This window comes from Petaurus breviceps, unplaced genomic scaffold, assembly GCF_028583685.1.
Source record: "Petaurus breviceps papuanus isolate PSGF00001 unplaced genomic scaffold, PetGlider_PUasm1.0 183, whole genome shotgun sequence".
In the NCBI taxonomy this organism is placed as follows: domain Eukaryota; kingdom Metazoa; phylum Chordata; class Mammalia; order Diprotodontia; family Petauridae; genus Petaurus; species Petaurus breviceps.
In genome coordinates, this window is record NW_027185791.1 from 7,465,080 (window position 1) to 7,487,250 (window position 22,171).

At 36.7% G+C, this 22,171-nt stretch overlaps 1 pseudogene; it reads right to left on the reverse strand.

The window, feature by feature from the left end:
* Positions 1-2,043: 2,043 nt before the first annotated feature.
* On the reverse strand, positions 2,044-21,780 carry LOC138160918 (E3 ubiquitin-protein ligase MGRN1-like; annotated as a pseudogene).
* Positions 21,781-22,171: the final 391 nt, after the last annotated feature.

A 22,171-nucleotide genomic window follows, 5' to 3' on the forward strand; every position in this document is an offset into this window, starting at 1 on the left:
ATAGATAGATAGATAGATAGATAGATAGATAGATAGATAGATAGATAAGATATTATGGACATATATTAGATATTCCATATATGATCTATAGATGAGGATGAAAAAGAAAGACAGAGACAGACTCTATAATGATTTATGTGGCTTGGTCTCTCTGTGAGCTGTTCCTCTGAAGGTCTGAATGCCACTCATCTAAAGACTCCTTGTCCTAAGGTAATGGGAATGGGGAACTGGTGAACAGAACCAAATCTACTCTAAGACAGAATGTACTGATTTCAATCTTTTTTCTGTTCAGTTCCCCATTTTACTGAAACATAATGAAATCTGCTCATCACTGAGAAAGTCTACCTGCTGAGGCCAATGCTTTTGCTGGAGGCATTCATTGTATTTTTGTTTGGCTGCTGCTGAGCAATAAATTGAACACTCAGAATAGTTAGTCTTGTGCTCTCTTACTAGTTACTATGGCTAGACAAATGCAAATGATGCCTTAACCAAGGCCCACTACTAGTATAGGGAAGATAGTACCACTGTCTGTGTGCTTTTCTCTGGTAAGATGCTTCCCTTTAAGTGATTGGAAATTTTTTTTTCCTCTGAAGCAAAGGGCCATATAAAATTGATCTTGAATTCCTACTAAGATCATGTTAACAGTAAAACAGAGTGAAACTATCACAACAGAGACTCACAGCTCTCAAAATGATTTCTCTGAACAAGGTAAATATGGTCCAAGCACCTGAAGTTGCCAGGGGCCCAGAAAAGGGTAAATTATGAAAGCCAAAAAGGATATATTACGCTTTAAGGAAAGAAAGTATCTCTAGTGTTCTCCCCATTGTAAAAAGCAACCTATTTCAGGAATGGTCATCCCAGTTTGATTGCTGCCAATTTCAAAGGAATTCCTAAGTCCCTGACTTAGAGAGTTAGGCAAATTCTATGAAATTCAGCAAACAGAGAAAGACACCAGAAGATGGTACTTGTGGTGGGCACAGTATGGACTTTATTAAAGAATAAATCTTCCTTTTTCATGGTTTTGTTTTTTTGCTTTTTTGGAGGGCAATTGGTGTTAAATGACTTGCCCAAGGTCACATGGCTAGTTTTTGTATTAAGTGTCTGAGGTCAGATTTGAACACAGGTCCTCCTGACTCCAGGGCCGGTGCTCTACTCTCTACACCACGTAGCCAGCCCCCTTTTTCATGTTTTTTAATCCAAAATCATTTTTTTCAAGTTTTAGAACCCTTATCAAGAAACTTATAGAGGAGGCCAAACAAAATGAAGAAAAGATCTTCACATCTCCTTGGTAGTCCAAGTCAAATTCTTATAGTTTGGACTATATTCCCAGAGAGGAGTTCTCTTTTGACCCAGTTATACTTTGTGGTTTGGGGATCATTGAGTATAGGTAGTAAAAAATAGGAGTCTATGCTATTCTAGGGGGAAAAATGTGAGATGAAATCTCATTCTAAAATGTCTTGGTGAGGAAAAAGCAAAACAAAACAAAAACAAAAACAAAAAACATACAAGTCCCCTTGGGGTAACTGATGAATTGCCTTAATGTCAAATGACCAAGGGTTGAAACAAAAAGTAAACCACTAAATAATAAAAAGGCATGAAGAAGAAGACACCTCATAGGAATATCTGCACTTGGGTCAACCATGTGACTTTAGACAAAGCAAATATCAGCAACAACGCAAGACTGTAATGATTACCTATAAAGCATACACTGTATTGGCTTTTGTAGATATTGATTTGATTCCTCTCCTTCTGTATGGTTCCTCTGCTGTTTATCTTAATGTCATCTTGAGAATTTTACTACAATATTAGGGTTGGCAAGAATGTTGGGATTTAGAAATCTATCCTGTATGTATCCTGAATTGCTTTTATAAGCAGTTATATCTGTTTTACAGAAAGGAATTGTTTTCTGAGTCCTGGACACCACTGCCAGTGAGGATAATGTGTATGCATGTGTATGTATGTGTGTATGCATACATGCATGCACACAAATGTGCAGATAAACAATCCTCAACATGTATAAATGATTTCTTCATAAAGAGAGACTTAAAGAATGACTAGAGAGATGTGTTTAAATTCTGGAAAGATATAGTCAGAATTTGTTTGCCTTTGAATTTTTTTGGACACCACTGAGACATGATTGAATTTTGATTTCTTTAAAGGGAAAAGAATGTTCATCATCATCTATGTTCTGTGCAAAGACAAGGCTAAGTGAGACAGGAGACCATGTTCCTATCTTGCTCTTTACTGCCTGGATCTATAGAAGGGCACAGGAAAGTATCCTGGAGACAGTGCAGTCATCTGTTTGATAGCACAGTCTTTACACATGAGTCACAAAGGCAAAAATGTCAATGGCAAGGATCCAAGTGTTTTGAAAGGCAGATGGGCACAAAACACACTCAATGCTGTCATCACTATTCTCATCATTGGAAGGCTTGATTTCCTGGTTGTTGCTGTTTCTGATATAATAAATTCCCAGGAAAGAAAAATGACCCCATCCACAATCTGCTTCTATTTTAAACGTTTTACTAAGAAACTGATATCAACAAACATCTCAAAATTAGCACATAGCGCATGGATATGATAAATATTTTTCATGTTATCTTCTTCATCTACAACATCCTGGACTACTATGGAAATAAACCCCTGTCCAGATCAAAGTTCAATTTATCATCCTTCCTTTCTCAGGATGGTAGGGAGAATTGCTGACTCATGCCTCTTTTATAAAGAACAGCCCCAGACTACATAAGACTACTTTAGTCTTCCATCTTCTTAGTGAATGCCACCATCTTTTGCCAATATATCATGATGGCCAGGTGAGTACCACCATTAAAAGTACTCCAGGGCACACATGATTCTTGATTTCTGATTCACTATTAGACTATTAGTATCATCTTGGCCTTGGAAGACAGAAGGAGTCTTTGGAGGTATTCAATATGCTTCTTAGGAGTTTAAAGATTCATGTTGAGCAAGAGGGAAATATGGAACGTGAACTGGCCTATTGCCCAAAAAATTCAGATCCATGTTCTCTTTGTAGAGTTTACCCACGGGGTGGGAAGTTTTGAATTTCTCAGCTCCCCCATGAAAAAGTATATAACAAAATAATTTCCAACCTTCATGGCGGGAGAGGGGGTAGTGGATATCAGGGTACTTATAGACTGAATACTAATGATCTCAGTTCCAGTGATTTGGAGGCTCATGATGAACCTCATAGAAACAGGGGTGGGGATCAAGTGGAGTAAAGTGGGTTCCAAATGGCCAAGCAATTCAAGCAGATCCTCACACAGTCATATCTCACAAATGAAACAAGCTGCCTGGTCCTGAACACAAATATCCAAAGTGATTATAGCAGACAACATAGCCACTTTTCCTCAACCACCTACCAGTTTCAATGGATGACTGTCAAAACTGCCTCATGAATTTAGATAACAAATCCATTTTTTGTTGAATGTTATTGCCAGAATCAATAAATACTGTCTCAACTATTAGTCTATAAAACCACTTAAGCTTCTTTGAACTCTCTTGATTTTTGCTTCAAGAGTTTGGGGTTTGTTTGTTTATTCTTTTTCCCTTCAGAAAATAAAGATATTCAAAAGTAGGTCCTTTGACACTTTCCCAATAACACTAATTTTTCTTCTGAGTTTTTCCTGAAAGGACAAAGGTCATTTTTTTCAAAATATTCCTATATTGGAATTATTATATTTCTCTCTAGTGAAAAATCTGGTCTTGATCAATATCCACAGGGATGGCATTTGTGTACAATTCAAGGCATCTAGTCTTTATTTTATCCAAAGGTGCTGTCCCTCTGTATGATTCAAAGTAACTAGCCTTCACTTTACCCAGAGGGAAGGATTTCTTTTGGGAATTGAGAACACAGGTGCAGACTCACTTGCCATTAAGTAATTAATAGATATATATCCAACATAAAGAGCTTTTCCCTGGCTCCCTCCTCCTATGAGTTCTCTGTGCAGATGTATGTCTGCTCCTCACCCTTTTGTTAAGGTGCCTCTTGTGCTCAATAAGACTGAATTCTTTCCCTGTCACATTCATACTCATTCCCAGATCATCATCGACTTTTAGGGCTAAGCGAATAGAAGTTTGGAGTTTTAGGTTCATTAACATTGAGTCAAAAGACTTGGTTTCAAATCCTAGCTGGTTCCCTTACTGCCTATGTGTCTTGACCAATCACATAACATCTCTGAGCCTCAGTTTTCTCATCTGTAAAATTTAGGTGTTAATGTTATTTACCTTAAAGATCCCTTTCAGCTCTAAATCTACAAGCCTATGAGCATAAGGTCTTCTGGTAGGATGCTGTATAAGGCAACTAAGTGGCATAGTGGGTAGAGTGCTGGGACTGGAGTCTTAAAGACTCTTCTTCCTGAGTTCAAATCTAGTCATTGGAACTGATTAGTTGTGTGATCCCAAGAAAGTAACTTAACCCTGCTTGTCTGAGATCCTCATCTGTGAAATGGACTGGAGAAAGAGATGGCAAACCACTACAGTATCTTTGCCAAGAAAACCCCAAATGCAGTCACAAAAAGTCAAACACAACTGAAAAAAATGACTAAACAATAACAACAAGGATTCTGGGTGGCTCCAATGATGAACCAAGCCACGTTATTTTCCATCCATATGTTGGGGGCGTGGGTGAGGGTTGTTTGTTTTTTTGTTCCTTTATCTTTTATTTGAATTTTTTTCTCTCCCCACTAGTCACTTCAAAGGTAGGGTTAAAATAACAGAATTAAGGGTATTTTGCTCTCAGATAAAGTCTAAAATTCCTCGGAATGAAAAGAGCAGGGAAAGGGGGCATATGCACTCCATCAGCAGCTCTGTTTCTTTGCTCCTGGTCCAACTCTGTTTCCTAAAAACTCTGAAAGAGAACAATTAGCAACTATTTTGCATGGAATTTAGTCACGGACATATTCTGGACTGTGTAATCCCCAGTGAGTGATTTTATTCCTGAAACAGCAAGCATACTAATCTCTAATGGTTGTTTAATGACCAAATAGAATGTGGATAATGAGGCAATTGAGATTTGATGAAGGTGCACTTTGGGGGGATGGGACCAGTGCAATGGTACACTGCTATCTTACCATTAAATTCAGGAAAAAAAATCTCTGGCTTCTACCACTTACACAAGCATGGTTCTAAAGAGTATTTCAAGGCATTTATAATTATTTTAGAATTAAAGCTTCAAGGATATATTAAGACTTCCCCCATTCCTCAAAAGGCTCAACCTACAGGCATGGGTTTTACTCTTCCAACCATACACATCGGAGCCTCATGTGTTGTGAACAGGTCCTGCTCTGCTCTAGAAGAGAAAGAAACAGTGACAGTTATTATGTTCCATAGTTCATCTTCACAGCTGTGATTCTGAGACATATTGTTGTCTTTTCCCCTAGTCTGATTTTTCATGACAAATGGTGGTGCAGTGGATATTGTTCTGGAAATGGAGTCAGTAAGACATGATTTTAAATTCAACCTCACACCGTAGCTGTGTAACCTGGGTAATTCATTTAACTTCTGTTTGTCTCAGTTTCCTGTATTGTAAAATGCAAATAATGAGACCCTTTACCTAACAAGGTTGTTCTGAGGATCAAATGGTATATTTGTACTGTCACATAGTAGGTGTTATATAATTATTTATTCTCTCCCCTTCCTCTTTAATGGTATCAATTAGTAACAAACACTCCCATCAAATCCCTATAGCATAATGTTTCCAAATTAACTTTTTCAATTTGCCTTTTCCATTTTTGTAGAGGAAAATATTCCTTTTTCTCTCTTCTAGGAAAGCATAGCTCTAGACTATTTGTAAAATGAATGAATGAATAAACATCTATGCCTAAACTGAATATTTACTTTCTCAGTTATTTATGTCTAATATTGAAAAGTTGCTGCTGGTTTCACAGGGACTAGGGTACTTCAACTATTTTCATCTCCATTGAGAGACTTCTATATTCTGGATTTAAGAGGTCTGGTTTAAGTTCAGTTCTGGGGTTGCCTGGCTTCTAGTGAAATGGAACTTAGGGTCTTTTTTCTCACATTCATCAACTCATTAAACCTCCAATTCAGTGCCCTGGGGGAAAATTTAATTATAACTTAGGCTATAGTTTCATGTCCAGAGTTTTCCCAAAAGAAGGGAACATAAATTACGTATAGTACATGTACTTATTTTCTAAACACAAAAAGAATGTTAAACACAGAACACTCAAAAGCACACATTTCACAAGAAAACGATTTTAAAACAGTGTTCAGAAATTTCATTTCTAACTACTGTTACTTTCTTCAGGAAAGCTGCTACTTAAACTTCATAAGAACATAAATCAGTTTGAAGGCATATTAATGAAGTATTTTTAAATTTCACCTTTGGATATTTCACTCTCCAGACAACTCATTGAGAGAAAATAATTTTACATTATTATACTAATAACTAATTATTCATCTGTGAATCTTTTCCTCCTATTCTTGTGAAGACCCAGCTCCTAAAAAGGTCTGTCAGTCTCTGCAGAGCCGAGCATAACTAAGTAAGGTAATCTCCCACCCTCAAGGCCTGGGCCAGGAATTTTACTTTTGCCTAAAGTAAGGGCAGGGACCATCACTTTCTTTTTCCTCATCCTTGATCTCTCCTATTAGAGTTTAGGGCCACCTAACCGAAGCAGGAGAAAACTAGCCAGAGAAGTTCAAATGAAAATTACAACCCCTGTCCAAATACCTTGAGGTTGCTGAGTCTCATGATGAAGCCATGTTCTCAGGAGGAGGAGCTGAAGACTTTTAGCCCACCTTCTCCTTAAATGTCTACCAATCAGGGCTGCATTTCACCTGTCATGGAAGGTCTTTGTCAGAAGGAAACACCTGACTTAAGGTGTTTCATAGTTTCACTTGGCATCTTTGATTTACAAGAGAAACCATTGAGCATCAATGTACTGATTATTAGCTAGCTTAATTAATAAATTGTTAATATCATCTGGAAACCTTATCTGTTGGGGTTTTATTTGCTACAACATGCCTGGTAATAAAGCAGTCCAGACTTAGACTGATCTTCTTCTTAGCAATAATCTTTGATGAAGAAATTCCCTTTGACACTATTTAGTTTCATTCAATAGACCCAGGATCTCCAGACCTCAGAAGCTCATAGAGTTGTCTTCCTAACTGGATACACCCATCTTGAGATAGATACTCATTCATCTAGTATCAGGAAAAATCAAACATAAAAATGGAAAATATAGGCTGGGGCCCATGTACAAAGCCTAGGCAAGGCATGGTTTTGGATGCTCCTGGAGAAAAAGAGAAACTAAGAGAGAATAGGACAAATCATGTCTTGCTCCCAACCTCTTCTCAGGAAATAATTCAAAATAATTACAACCAAATTTACATCCATAAGGAAAAAGAGGTAAGGATGTAGTCACTCCCTTTTAAACATCTACTGATTCATCAATTCTTCTCGCTTCACAGCAAGTGAGAGAATTTATCATTTCAAAGTGAGGCAGTTATAACTCAATGGATAGAATGCTAAGCCTGAATTCAGGAAGACTGAGTTCAAGTCCAACCTCAGACACTAACTATGTGACCTTAGGCAAGTCATTTAACTTCTTTTTACCTTGGAGGCAGTTAGGTTATTCAATTGATAGTGCTAGTCGTAAATTTGTGAAGACCTGAGTTCAAATCTGACCTAAGACTCTGTAATGCCAATCACAGCAGCACAGATGAGAACTGCTGCTGTGCATAATTTCAAGGGTCTAATTGCATAGTATAATGAGGTCTCTATTTATTCAGCAATAAACTGGGGTATAACATTCATAACAACATCCTTAAGTAAAACATATATACACATATGCACACAATAACACTCAGTATATCATATGGCACATAGATATATCATTGCATTCAGTAGCATTTCCCACAGCTTCTGTTTCTAGGAAAACAAAGCTTAACAGGGTTATAACAATATTTATACACATTACCAGCACCATCATCTCAATTCACTCTAATGGTTCTTAAAAGGGGCTTAAACTAAACCTCTTTTCCATGGGTGGACCTCTGCTCTTCTGCTCAATTCATTCATAAAGACCAACAGGGCTTCTTTCTGAGAAATTAACACAGATAAACAGAGTGAGTGAAAACATCACAAACCTTCTTTCTGTTAAGCCTTCCCACAAGCAAGTTCCCCTAGCTTGCTCATGCTCACTTCTCTCTGTCAGACTAAGTAGAATTTAATGTCTGTAAAAGAAAATGAAATATGCTAAAAAAAAAAATAAAGTCAAAAAACAGGAATAATGGAAGAAATTATCTCATATAAAAAAGTGACCTGGGAAACAGATCAAGGCAAGATAATTTAAGAATTATTGAACTATGGAAAAAAATTAAAGCCTATACAATATATTTTAGGAAATCACAAAAGAAAATCACCCACTTTTTTAGAACAAGATGGCAAAGTGATAATAGAATTTGCAAGTATTTTCCTCAAAAACAAAGAAATAAATGAAAAACACACACAGGAATCTTCTATGAAAAATGCCAATTCACTTTAATAAATGTGATTCAGATGTTCACATTTTTTAATATTTCATTCAATGTTCAAATATTAAAAAATCATTCAAACAAATTATACTGCAAGAATCCAGAAAGAATTCAAGTACCAATGATTCAGAGTCATGATATGAATTATCTACCACTATAAAGGAGAGATTAGCTTGAAATATAATATTTCAAAAGACAAAAGCCATAGACTTAAATCTACCCAGAAAAACTAAGTATAATCCTATATAGGGGGGAAATATTCCTTAAAATGAAATAGAAAACTTCAAAGAATTCTGAATGAAAAAGACAGAGTCAAATAGAAACTTCAAAATATAAAAACAAAAGTCAAGAAAAAACACAAAAAGGTAAATATGAGTGAATAATCATAAGGAACTTAATAAGAATGTCCTGTTAATATTCTAATGTAAGAAGGATATGCATATGTCTCCTCAGAATGCTATTATCAGAAATAATAAAGGGTGTTTAATAAGACAACAGATAGATATGCATGTATTCATACAGACAATATGTGTGTGTGTACAAAGGAAGGAAAGGGGGAGAAAAGGAATATGCTGGAGAGAGAAAGAGTGAAGGAGGGAAAATTATATTGTATATATTGAGTATACAAATAGACTACACAAACATGAAGACATTGGTCCTCACTTTCATCACACACACACACATACACACATACACACAACTGGGTGAAGGAATATATTTCACTCAACTTAGTAACAGGAGGGAAGTAAGAAAGGAGAGTGGAAGCATATTAGATAGAGTAAGGGATTAAGTCTAAACAAAAAACCAACCATAAAGGGATTTGAAAGGAAGAAAGGAAAGAAAAGTAATCATTAATTGGTCTCTGGGTAAGAAAAAGTGAAGAGAGTCTGGGAAACAGTAGTAAATTACATCATACCTAGACAAATAATGCTGAACACACACCTACTTCTTTATCATTCTCCTACTTCTTGACAGAGCTAGATTAAAAAATTTCAATAGGGGTGGCCAGGTAGCACAGCCAGTAAGAGCACCAGCTCCAGTGTCAGGATGACCTGGAGATTGAATCCCTCAGACACTTAACACCCACCCAGAAACACCTGGCCATGTAACCTTGAGCAAGTTACTTAACCCCAATTGCTTAGGAGTGGTGTAATGGGAATGTAAATTTTTAAGATCTTCCCTGGCCCTAGGCTAAGGTGCACCTGGAGCCTGGGGTGGGAGGCTTGTTTTTCAGTAGATACTTTTTGATTGGCCAGTGGGTCCAGAAGATTGTTACATTCTCTGAGCCAGGAGAAGGCTATATAAACCCTGATTTGAGGCTTTGTTTTGGGGATCGCTTTGAAAAATGTTCTGTGATTTGATCAGATGAGACTCTGGAAAGCCATTGTTGAGAGCCCCCCGGCTTTGAAAAACCCAGATGTTGATTTGGTATGGATGTAATGGTTGGACAGTTTGGATATCTATCTACCTGATCTGTTTCTCTGTCTTGATAATTCTATCTGTATACTCTGAAGTTCGGGGTGCTGACCTTTTTCCCCTAAACTAGGTAAACGATACAGATTTGACTGATTAAAGTAAGCTTGTTAACCCATTTTGAGTTGCTTTCCTTTAACAAAGCAGATCTAAGAACATCTGTTGGCAGCCACCCTGGGAACACTGGGGTGTTTGCTGATGCAGGCGGCCAGGTGGCTCAGTGAGTAAGAGCACCGGCTCCAGTGTTGGGATGATCTGGAGATCGAATCCTGGGCTCAGACACTCAGCACCACACCCAGAAATAACTGGCTGTTTAACCTTGAGCAAGTTCCTTAACCCCAATTGCTTAAAAATAAATAAATGAATGAATGAATGAATAAATAAATAAATAAATAGATGGATAAATAAATAAATAGATGAATAAATGAATGAATAAATAAATACATACATACATAAATAAATAAATAGATAGATAAATAGATAAATAAATAAATGAATGAATGAATGAATGAATAAATACAATTCAATAAACACAATAACCAGCCATTATTCTAGAAAACTCATGATAAGCATGCTAAACACTCCCTGATATAGAGGTGGTGGACTCAGAATTTAACTTGGTGTATTTTTTTTACCATGGCCAATGCAAGAATTAATTTCCCTTGATTACATAGATTTCTTGAAATAGTTTTCTTTTTATTTCTTTTTTAATTGAAGCAGAATGGAAGGGAGAGAATAATGTTTTGGTTAAACAAAAAAATAAAATGTTTAAAAGAGGGAGAATATGATAAATGCAGCTGAGATTTGAAAGGAAACAGTTAACTAGCAGCAAATCTTTGCATCATGTGTCTAATAAAATTCTCATTTCTAGTTTCTTTTTTTGATCATGGATTTCAGGCAGTCCAATAATTTTTAAATTGTCTCTCCTGGATCTATTTTCCAGGTCAGTGGTTTTTTCCATGAGATATTTCACATTGCCTTCTTTTTTTTTTTCATTTCTTTGGATATGTTTACTAGTATCTTGATTTCTCATAAACTCATTTGCTCCATTTGCTCCAATCTAATTCTGAAGGAATGATTCTCTTCAGTGAACTTTTGAAATTCTTTTTCCATCTGGAAAATTTGACTTTTTAAGGCATTTTTCTCCTCATTGCCTTTTTGAGCCTCCTTTGCCATATGAGTTAGTCTATTTTTTCAAGGTGTTATTTTCTTCAGTCATGTTGTTGATTCTCATTTCATAATTTTCTTGCATTGTTCTCATTTCTCTTCCCAATTTTTCCTCCACTTCTATTATTTGATTTTCAAAAAAAAATTACGCTCCTCTATAGCCTGGAACCAGCTCATATTTTTCTGGTTCAGGAGCTCTGACTATGCTGTTTTCCTCCTGTTCAATGCTTTGATCCTTTTTGTCCCCAAAATACAAGTGTAATGTTGGATTGCTCTGTTTGCTTTGCTTGCCTATGCCACTACTCAATTACCTGATCCCTGAGCCTTTTGCCACAGCAGAAATGTGAGCTTTATCCCAAATGCTGGGGATTTCACAGCTGCTGGAGGTATTAGTTGGGTGCCCTCTCTGAAGCTTCCAGAATGGCCAGAATACTCATGCACCCCAGGACTTCCATCCTAGACAGCAATCCAGATCCAAGCAGGTTAAAGCAAGAGCAATTACCTGTCAGACTGGTCTCTTTGTCCCCCTACAATCTGCAGACCAGGAGCTCTGAAGCTGCAATGTGGCTGCAGCTCTGCACAGCAGCAATACCTCAGCTGCTTCTTGCCCTGGATGTAAAGACCAGATCTCACTCAGAATTCCCAGGTCCCAAAATCCACACTGCACTGACCTCTCACTTTGTCCTTGGCATCTATGTGTTGATAATTCTGGAAACCACCACAGCTGCTCATGATCTGAAGTCCCTCCAGCCAGCAGCTGGTCAGGCAGCCCTGAGGCTTAAACCTCCAGCTCACATGGGGTTTGGGTCAGCTCCCAGAGGGCTGCACTGGCTGCTTGCTGCCAGCCTGCCAGGCTGTGCTCAGTGGGAAGTCAGCTTCTCTGTGTCATTTTGTGGGTTCTGTAACTTCAAAGTTTGTCTAGAGTCATTTTTTACATGAATTGGAGGAGGTGGGAGCCGGAGCTGCTTGGAAATCCTGCTTCTACTCTGCCATCTTGACTCCTCCCCTAATAAAAGTCTCATTACTAAGATACAGAAGGCAATGTTTAAAAAAATTTTAGAATAAAAGTCATTCCCCAATTGATAAATGTCTAAAGAAAGTCTTTAGTCTGTTTCCAAATAAAGAAATCCAAGCTGCCAAAGGCCATATTTCAAGAAACCAGAAAAGAATATGACCCACTTTTTTATAACAAGATGGCAAAGTGAAAATAGAAAGAATCTATGCCTAAAATGTTACTAAACACTGAGTATTCTCTACCACAGAAATACTACTACTACTATTACTACCACTGCTACTGCTACTACTACTACTACTACTACTACTACACCTACATTCCAAAGAAATAAAGGAAAGAACAAAAATGTTCCTGTGAAAAAATATTTATACAAGCTCTTTTTTGTAATGCTAAGCATCTGTTACCTAAGGAGGTATCTATCAATTGTAGAATGGTTGAATAACTTAAGCTATATTAATGGAATAGGATATCATTGCATAATAAATGATGAGAGGCATAGTTTTAGAGAAACCTGAAAAGACTTAAAAGAACTGATGCAGAGTAAAGTGAATAGAGAATGAGGGGGAAAACTTACTTAAAATAACAACAACATAATAAAGAAAACAACCTTGAATTATTTAAGAACTCTAATCAATGGAAAAGCCAACCATCAATTAGAAGAACAATAATAAAGCATGGGATCCACTTCCTGGCAGAATGATGATGGACAGAAGATGTAGAATGAGGCATTCATTTTTCCATGCCCAAAGTAGGGAATTGTTTTGCTTAACTATACATATTTCTTACAAAATTTTTTTTCAAAAGGGAAGGAAGGTTGAGAGAGAAAATAAATGCTTAGTATATAAAAAGTTCAAACATAGCAAGAAAAAATAAACTCAAGTATTAATATAGTTCCAGATGCCATGTTATAAAGGAGATAATGAGGAACTAAAAGTAGAAGGTTCCAGGAAGAACTTGCCACTGAAAAGAACATCCAAAGTAGTTGAATCAGGAGGCAGCTGAGGCATGGTAGTTTAGTCCAAAGAATCAAGGATGAGGAGGTCAGATTTGGAATCTGACAAAACAGAAAGATAGAGAACAGGACATGAACCAATGGGTGTAATAAGGCTTTGTACCTACCATGACTAGCTTTTGGAGTTAATGAGTTCCTCTCCACTAGAACTCTCCAAGTATAGCCTAAATAACTACCTGACAGGAATGTTATGACAGATTACCTATCAGATATGATTTTGAATAGAAACAGATAGTTTACGAGACATTTTAGGGTCCTGAGATCATGCTTTAATAATAATATTTGTAATTTAGCTCCTCAAATAATAGTATTTTGGTTACTTCAGTTGTGTGTCTATCCTGTTTTAAGTTGTAGTAACACTAGTAAATTTAATCAGCAGCATCTTTCCATCTTCCTTAAGACATTTTGGAATAGCTAATTTACACACTCTTCCTTGCCCCAATCTCAGTTTATCTCATTGTCTTGTATTTGATTTTGTTTTCCTTTGATTACGTTTCTATTCAAGCCAAAATGTATAAAAATTTAAGACTGCTTTCTTTCTAACTGTTAATCAAAGACTTGTAGCATATATCTTCATAGTATTTCTTTAAAAAATCGTTGCTTAATGGTAAATTATCCCCAAGACTGTTACAAGTTGAAATGTGTAAAATTAACAAGGATTTGGACTTTTCACCTCCCAATGGTTTATAATAAACAATCATTGATTTACGGCATTATAACTTCCATGTTATTTTCCTTCTCGCTTTACCCTGGAGTTCCTACCAAATAAACTTTACTTTAGTTTGGTTTTTGCTTTTTCCTCACAGTGGTTAAGTTCAATAATGCCTTAACATTAAAGAGAACATATCTATTAACCTTGTTGATATGCAAATATTTTAAGTGTGTAATGTGCTTATATTTGTATTAAGTATTGATGAACAAAGATGTCACAAACTTTCATTAGATGTTGAATACCAGAAAAACCAGCAGGAGCTCAGGTCAACACAGAAGATAGAAGAAACAGCAAAGAATTGTGCCAAGTAAACCAATATAAACTCTAGTAAATTGACCTGAAACTAGACAGTTTTATGAGCAGGGGAGTCACAAGCCAGTGTGAGCTCTGGTAATTGATGACCTGAAGGCAAATCCCAGCGCAGACCTGTCAGAAGTGGGAAACAGATCCACAACCCAAAAGGTTATAGCATAGGAACATGAGGACTAGCCATAGCAGGCCTTGAAACATTATAAGCCACTTGAAGTAAGCAAGTTCCAACCACCACATCTAAGAGTCTTAGAAGTGAACAGAGCAAAGGAAAAAACACTTATCCAAGAGCTGTGACTAAAAATATGAGCAAATAGAAGAAAAAGCTCAACAAAAGAAAGAGAAAATGTTTTGTGTAAAGAGAATCCAAACAGGCAAATCCAGTAACTAAAAGTAATCTCACAACTACAAGCAGAGCCTCAGATAGGGGAAAAACAATTTAGTCAAAATTTCTGACAAAAGTATTTCTTCTTATTGGCAGAAATGAAGCCAAATGGCATGAATTAATGAATGAATGAATAGAAAATAAATAATGAACAAAAATAAAGTAACGAATGAATGAACAGACAAATGAATGGATAAGTGAATAAATGAATGGATGGATGGATAAATGAGTGAATGAATAGACACAAATGAATGAGTGGATAGATAAATGAATGAATGAGTTAACTATAATGAATGAATAAGTGAATATATAAATAAAATTGGAAATGAAATGAGACTTTAGGGAATAAAAAAAAAGAGAAGAAAAAACATTGAAGAGAGGATAGATATATTTATAAATGATGGACTTCCTATAAGCAGTAGAAGGTAGAAGGAACATATCTAATACAGTGGATAAGCACTTGACCTGGAGTCAGGACAATCTGAATTCAAACTATCTTCAGATACATTTTAGTTTTGTGACTCTGGCTAAGTCATTTAACTATTAATTGCTTCAGTTTCTTCATCTAAAAAATCAAGATAATAATAATACTTATTTCCCAGGATTATAGAGAGAATAAAATGAAATGTTTGGGTGTTTGGCAAACTTTAAATCATTATATGACATTAGTTATTGTTACTGTTAATAATTATTTCCTAACATTTATAAGAGCAAACAAAAGTCAATGACAAGTAATATTAAAACAAAATTGAGAATCTGAAAAAATAGAAGAAAATTGGAAGAAAACTACACTACACTTTTATTTTGAAACCATAAAAATCATAAGAATAAATGGACTATTCCATAACATGGTAAATAGTATATATCTAATACCAAGAATTAGTATAAAATTTCAAAACTATTAATAACTGTAGGGAAAGGTGCTCCATATCATCAATAATAAAAAGAAATATAAATCAACTCTGAAATTTCAGCTCACACCCAGAAAATTGACAAAGGTAACAAAAGTATGGCTTAATAGATTGACAGGGTTGTGGAAAAATATATTAATTCAATGCAGGTGGAGCTATGGATTGGCTCAACCATTCTGGAAAACAATATGGAATTTATTATAATGTCCATACTTTCTCATTTACATGCACCTCAAGTTGATGAATAACAAAAAAGAAAGAATTCATAAGCCCCAGCATATGTATAGCCACATTTTTCTTAGTATCTAATAACTGAAAAGATATACAACATGTTTCTCTCCTACTCAATGTATTAGAGACAGAAGCTGAGTCCAGGTCATTCTCACTCCAAGAGTAGCCATTACTCCATGTTATCTTTCACGAGAAAGATTTCAAGATGGAAGCAAAGATGATTTGTCCTTTGAACAAGTGAGGGTTCTAGCCTGGACAGAGAAGTTTTAATCCTCAGTGTCCAGTTGAATCTAATGACTTTCTGTCCCCCAATTCCTCTCTATCCACTACATTGTCATACTAAGGCATAAATGGCACCCTCGAAATATGAAGGACGATATATGCCTTCTTTAATCCTGATGTTTCATCTAGGAATTGACTTAGACTAGGGTAAAATCTATTTCATTAAAGGACTAAAGGAAAATACAGTTGAATAAATTAACATGCACAAATAGAAGGAAGGTGATTCTGGATATCTAAGGTAATAGGTAACATAATTTATTAATTTCCAAAAAGAAAAAAATGCTGGCCCTCAAAGCCTTGAAATTTTTTTTCTTTCAGTGTAATTAGTTTCATAAAAGTATTGATGTGGACCTCAAATCATTAAAAAAAAAAAGTAGAGTTGGCATTTATTAGGGATATGCTGCCTCTACCATATACTGGTTTAATACAACAATTATTTAATTTTCAGTTTGAACACACACATATATCACAAATTGGCAAACAACACAAATCAGGGCTTGATTTATCATCTCAGTGATTGTTCAGAATTAAGAGAGTTTTAGAAAAAATGTGAACAATGCAGATAAACTTAAAGGTTTTCCCAAATTTTCAGAGAGCTGGTGGTCAAATAATTATCAATACACCATTGCGCCTTCTGATGATGAATTTATGCTATGCGATATTTGTAACTGAGGAAATATACCACTGAATACAACTCATTTGGAAGCAAAAGGAGGGAAAAATTCAAAGTACAAAAAAGTCCACACAAAGTAATATACTAACATAATCCAACCTTGTAATTTATTTTTTACATCTGCCCATAAAAAGTCCATTCAGTCTACTAACTTTTCATTCAGTCTGACATATTTCCATATTATTTTTAGATAGTTGAAACTCCTTCTACTTCATCACATCTTGCTATGTTATGAGTTTTCCTTAGAAAATATTGTTTTCTAGTATTTCCAAGAAAATTGAACCAAAATAAATTAATTTTACTTTTATTTCCCTAACTTTTTATTTCTTTCACATACTTCCTCACTGTCATAGAAGGACCCTGTTTTAGACTCTAAGAATATATGCTAGGAGTATCTTCTATAAAAATAAAATTAATTCAATTCGACAAATATTTGCTAAATAACTGTTCTTTATAAGGCTTAGTCAGTCAATAAGCATTTATTAAATGCCTACTTTGTGCATATAATGGGGAAACAAAGTGAAGCAGAAAAAGGTCTCTAATTTCAAGAAACTCACAGGGATGAAATAATAAATACAGTAGCTATGAAAGGTATAGATCATTAATTTTGATACCAGGGAGAATAAGAGAAAAAGTGAGATTCAGTATGTTGTGAAAAAAAATGAAGGGAACATGATTTTTTTTTCCCCTAGGGATGAATAATGCACGAAAGATTTCATATAGGAGGCAGTTCCTGACTTGGATCCTGAAAAGGAAAGAGACACACTAGACAAAGATGGTGGTAGAGAGTAGTCTAAAAGGGATGACATACATGAACAAAAGAGGATAAGAGTATTCAGGACAACAATGGGGAATGAAGGAGAGTATTCTTCTATAAATGGAATATGGACTATATGAGATAAGGCTGGTCATGTAGGCTGTAAGATGAACAGTTAAAGTTATGAATGACAACATAATCAGGAGTTTATGATGTGTAATTTTTTTTTAATTTATCTAATATGTTGAGACATTTTGTTCTTACACCACAGATATTTCCCAACCAGATAACTCTCATCATGAAATGCATTCTCTAAAATAAAATCCACTTGTAACACTGGTGGGTGCAAGTGTCACTGTGGAGTATGGTATTGGTTGGTACACAATCCTTTCTGCTTTCTCCTCGTATTTAATCTCTTCATATTTATTTTGTATGTTGGTGATTTGTGTGTACTTGTATCTCGCATTAGAAGGTGAACTCCTTGAATGAATGGATTGTGTTAAGCTCTAATTTATGTCTCCTTCTATTTTTCCAAAGAATAATATAAGAATACACTCACGACTTTGCTTTTCTTTCTTTGAGATGCAGCTCAGATACTACTATCTTCTGGATTAAGTCTTTACTAATTCCCCCATCTGCTGGTGTTCTCCCTCCCTGACTACTTTGTATTTAACTACCTCATATTTATATTTCTTATTCTCTTTATATTTTATATATTTACATGCTTTCTTGCTGTCTCCCCCATTAAAATGTGGCCCCCTTGAGAGGGGGGATGTTTTCTGTTTGTCTTTGGATACTTTACCTTGTAATTGATTGGGCAAGTGCCTCAATGCTGGCTTAATATCCCTAACTTGTCATTCACCTTTTTACTCAACTTCCTATTATCTGGAGCTGGGTAGGGAGCATAGTAGAGAAGTCAGAGAAGTCCCAAAGTAGTGTAGCCAGTTAAAAAATGAAAAAAAAATGTCCGTTCTGAGCCCCCTTCTTAAACAGCTTTTGGAGTTCATGGCTCCAGCCTCTGATTTGAAGGGCAGAGGGTAGTGATAAGTTGTGAGTAGCAAGGCTGAGCCAATCTTCCAGGATAATGATGAGGGTTTCCCAATCATGAACTTCCTGGGTCGTAGTAAACAAATCATAGAAGTCCCAAAAATTTTAGCCAGGTGGGAATTTTTTTTAATTTTTTTATCCCATCACACTTTCTGTTCACATTTCTACAATAGCTCTAATTTGCCTACTACATCATGCCTACATTCCTCAGCTTCATGATCTGAACACATTCTGTTCATACAATCTTATTGCTGACAGTTTTAAAAGTGAAACTTTCTACTTATATTAGGAAATTTTCTTCACTATACTCTTTAAATACCATGGACAAGTCTTTACAAGACACTGAACAGTCTTATTTATGCGTTTTAGCTTTACTCAAAATGATCTTCTCCAGACAGAAGCAGGATTGTATGAATTATGTTGAAGCAGATGTGGACTTTGTTAGCACGCATGCACTTCTATCTGTTCTGCCTTCTTACTTATCTACCTACCATTTCCTCATAGAATCATAATGTTAAAGATGAAAGGAAACTTCTCTGGTTTTCTAGTATTCACTTTATTAGTGTCCAACCACTGCCTATGACTCTGCGGTTACTGCCAGTTGCCACAGATTTTCCAGTGAAACAGATCCCATCACCAATGAGGGTCTGAAACTTTCAGGTGTCATTTTCCTGAAATTCCCAGTCAGTACAGCTGAATCTCTCTCATTGAAACTGGAAAGTGTTGTGACCCCAAGGTTTCTAGCTGAGTCTTACCTCCATTTCCCATCCCTTGTTGCGCACCCAGCCAAGTCCTGCGTGGTCTCATAAAGGAGAAGACAAGTCATTGGAAATGGAAAGAGGTACAGCTTTATTGTCAGGACAGGCATGTTGTTAAACCTCTCCCTCCATTCTCTAGCTCCCTCATGCTTCAGCCCTTAAATCCCCAAAGTGCACTTGCAGAGCTCATGGACAGCTCATGAAGGGAGGTGGAGGGGCTGGGAGGTAGGCAATCAGAGAACAGGGAGGCTATGTCCAGAACAGCTTGCATACTCCTGTGCACTTGCCCTTAGTCCCAGAGATTAGTCTCAAGGTAACAGGGTAAATTGCCAGACAGCACACAATCTGGGTGCCTCAGCACTTCCCAGGGGTTAGGGTGCCCTGACTACAGATGAGATCAGCACATATTGCTGATTGCTCTGTATCTTGTTATGTCAGACCTGAAGTCAGACAGGCTGCCTGAGACCCAAAGAGAAGCTACAGGCCCCAACAGAAAAGAATAAGAGAAAAACCACTTTCTTAGTCTCACAGAAACTTAGGTCACTCTAGAAGGTTCTTTATCCTTGTTTCCCTCTCCAGGTTGTGATATTTCTCATGATCCTCAATATACTAGGTGAAAAGAAGAAGAAGGAATAATTTTATTTACTTTTCTTCCAGACTCTCCTCCTGTTACCATCAGTAGGTAGTCACTTCTCCTGATTTTATTTCATTTTTTGAATCCAGTACAAATTCTTATTACTTGCCTCTAGGTCACTCACTTCTTTATTCAAAGGAGTTCAATAATACTTAGTTCACAATCTTCTTCTCTACCTCACATTGTTAACTTTGATGCCTCTTTGACTATCCTGATCCTTAGCTCCGAACAGGGATCTCACTATCATCCATGATTGTGCTAAACCCATGATCTTTGTATGAACAAAGGGTCCTGTACTTCCCTTCTCTTAATATGAATAACTCAATATTTTAAGTAGCCTCCATTTCAATGTAAATTGAGGGTGACACATTTACTTTCTTGCAATTGGGATCATTCCCAAATCCCCTTGAAAGACCAACCATACCCAACAATTGTTTCTCGTCCCCATGATGTTAACTTTACAGTAAATATGTTTTTGTTCTGTTTAGAGACAGTAAAAAATCTTTCTGCTACATGCCCTATTCTGGTATGTGGGTATAGGGAGCACTTCTTTAAAATCCTTCTCCTAACCATAAGTCTGTGAATAAACTTCTTTCTGACTTGCATTAAGTTGTGTTTTTTTTAACTCAACAGATTGGCTTCCTGACCAGGAAATCCCAAACAGGGACTGACTGAGGAAAAGCCATGGGCTCCTTCCTTCTCCACTTCCCCTCTTCGTGTCAAATGGAATATATGAAAATGTCCCTTTATAACTATATTTAGCGGACTGGAGAGCTTGCTGTCCACAAATTCTACACTCATCCAAGGTATTACTTTTTTGTTGTTTTGTCTTGTGTTTTTTTTTTTGGGGGGGGTGTGCTGTGCCAACAGATGTCTAGAAGTGGATTTAATAATTTCTGTTGGATATATCTATGAGAGGGTTTTCTAATTATCTATGCTGTCTGTTCCTGAAAATGTATGTTTCTCTTTAAGTCTTAAGACTCTGAAATCTCTCAGAGTGATTGGTTGTCTAGTGTTGTCTCTGGATTTGTTTTTTTGAGGAGAGGTGAGCCATCTTTCAGATCTCTCACTGTTCCTTTGGCAGAGACCTACAGGTAAGACCAAAAAAAGATGTGGCTGTGAGTAGAGAGCAATGGAGAATTCCCTGAACAAGTCACTCCTACTTTTTCTTTTTTTTCATACGTTGGCATCTATTATTTAAGCTGAAGAACAGGTGATGAGGGGAGTGGGGGGGGCAAGGAAAGAGACAGGGAGCCAAGAGCCTCTCATCTGTGTCTGCTCTAGATGGGGATGATCTTGATTTCTGAGCCTTGGTCCAGGGCACACAAGGTAACACACCCTGAGATGAGAGTCTAGGGGTACAGGTTGAGGAAAACATTGGGGGTGGACAGAGTTACACATCCAGCCAAAGGTGGGGGCTGGGATTCTCCTTGGATCAGCAGCACTGCTTCCTTTTCAGAATTGAAGCCTAGTGATAAGTCCCATTCCAAGTGTTTCTTATAAAACATTCTTGTAGTTAAAGTCTTTGTGCTAAAGAATTCTTTCATCACCTTTCCAACTTCTTGTACTTTGCTTCTAGTTTCTTTGAATATGTGTCCAACTTGTAAGCTGCCTGCTCAAGAGCAGCTACCTGCTCCTCAATTAAAGTGACCTGATCCAGATATGGTTGAAGGGCTGAATGTTTCTGGTTTAAGGCCTTTAGGTTTCTACTTATGTTTACTGCAACAGCTTTCATTTCTAGATACTTCAAGCTAGTCAGTTTGTTCATTTTTTCCACAAATTTATAATCTTTACTGGTGGCTGTCAGCTCACCCATCAGGTACATGGCCATTTTGGAGAATGTGTCCTGGCACAGCTCCGTGATGTCTGCCTCGGCGGGCTCTATGGCCTCCTCAGCCATCTCCACCACGACATTGTCTAGGCCAGGGAAGGGAGGAAGGAGAAAGGATGGAAAGAAGGACAGGGAGGGAGGAGGAGGGAAAGAAAGGGGGAGAGGGAAAAGGAGAGGGAAGGGGATGGGGACAAGGAAGGGGAGAAAAGGAGCTCTGAGCCTGTCTTTATGTGATGGACCAGGTCTACTTAAGCAGGTTTCAGAAGATTCCAATAACTGTAAGATTTATTATTCTCCCAAGATTTTAATTTTCTTAAAGTCTAAAGTAGTAAATCCAAAAAAGGAGAAGTTAATTGGGAAGCTCTTGCTGATGGATGCAAGGAAGTTTTCAAAAAAGAGAGAAGGAGACAGAGATTAAAAAAAAAAAGATAGAAAGAGGCAAATAAATAGAGAAAATTAT